The following is a 1533-nucleotide window of genomic DNA, read 5'->3' as shown; positions in this document are numbered from 1 at the left end:
TCTCTCTTCTCTTTCTCTCTCCTTCTTCCGATCGCGGATTAAATTAATTATTGTACTTCCACATATATAGCGTTATATATAAGAAGAAAGCAGCACGTCGCGCCTTTCTCAAAGTATACGCCTTGATAAGTCGTTCCTATACCGCCGATATCCGATCCCAATGTACACACGTTCGGGACACAAAGCCTGCCGTCTCAATGACGTCGATCTTATTATGCTCTTGATAGAAAGAATATTTTCGTGGAATTCAACTGCTCAATCCACTGTTTCCATAATAATTCTTTCGGCATATTTAAACAACTAAAGCTTTCTCTTATAGTTTAATCCGAATGTTCACACTCGATATATTATACATATGATAACCATATCAAATGTAAAACCAAGGGAGCGATTTTGAGCGATAATCGCGATAGTAAGGCAGGACGACAAAACCGTTAGTTATTTAAGAGATAAGTTAGACACGTTTTCTTATCTGTTATATTCGAATCAGCGAGCGCGGAGAAAGCTGATCGCGACCGGACGTTCCCGCACGGATCCGATTCGATTAGACCTTCTCAGATAGCACACAGAGCCCAAAAGAATTCATTAGTATATTCAGTTTTATGTCATCAATTCTGAGTTCATTTTCAGGTACAAAAAGAATCCCTTTTAGAAAAAGAATTCTTTTTGCATCTGAAAATGAACTCAAAATTGGTGACATATAACTGAGTTCTTTTTTCACTCTCTGTGCTATCTGGATTAATTCCAACCCTCCGTTCTTAGAACGCTGCCACAGCAGCGTTCTCTTGGTTCTCACAAATAATAACCGATCATATTTAACTCGAATGTTTGAAAAATTACGGTAAAATCTTGCTTCCCTACGTAAAATCATGCCTTACGAAATATACACGCTTGCTTCGATATCTTGATGTCGGACGGCCGCCATCCGCTTTCCCTGCTTACCCGTCCGCGCGCTTATAAATAGTATGCAAGAATGCACTTTAAAAATTAAGTCAAGAAGGTATCATGTACAACAGAACAGCTAGATTTATACTTATTACTAATTGACAGAACAAAGAAAGATCTGTAATCTCGCAAATGACGTCTCCTGCAAGAAGCACGTACGCGTCTCGCGAGTTCCCCACGTCTCACCGCGCGGAATAATATAAGGCCCTACCAACGGCACAAGACAGTTAATTAGTAGCCGCCCTTTTAACTAGTCCGTCTTGACGCCTTCCTGTCACTTACAAGGGACCCTTACAAACTGCACAATAGCTACAGCATAGAGAAAATTATCCAAGCATCTTGATTCCCTTTGGATCACTTTCCACCCAAAAATTAGATCGGAAATGAAATAAATATAAATAATAAAATAATAAAATAAATAATAAATAATAAAATAAATTTTTTTTTAACTTTTCGATAAATTATTCAAGCATCTTGACTCCCTTTGGATCACTTTCCACCCAAAAACTAGACTGGAATTAAAATAAATATAAATAATAAAATAAAACAAATGTTTTTAAATAAGTTTTCCCTACGACAAGCATCGAA

The sequence above is a fragment of the Wasmannia auropunctata genome, unplaced genomic scaffold (assembly GCF_000956235.1).
Source record: "Wasmannia auropunctata unplaced genomic scaffold, wasmannia.A_1.0 LD269033.1, whole genome shotgun sequence".
Taxonomy (NCBI): domain Eukaryota; kingdom Metazoa; phylum Arthropoda; class Insecta; order Hymenoptera; family Formicidae; genus Wasmannia; species Wasmannia auropunctata.
Note: the sequence above shows the minus strand (reverse complement) of the source record.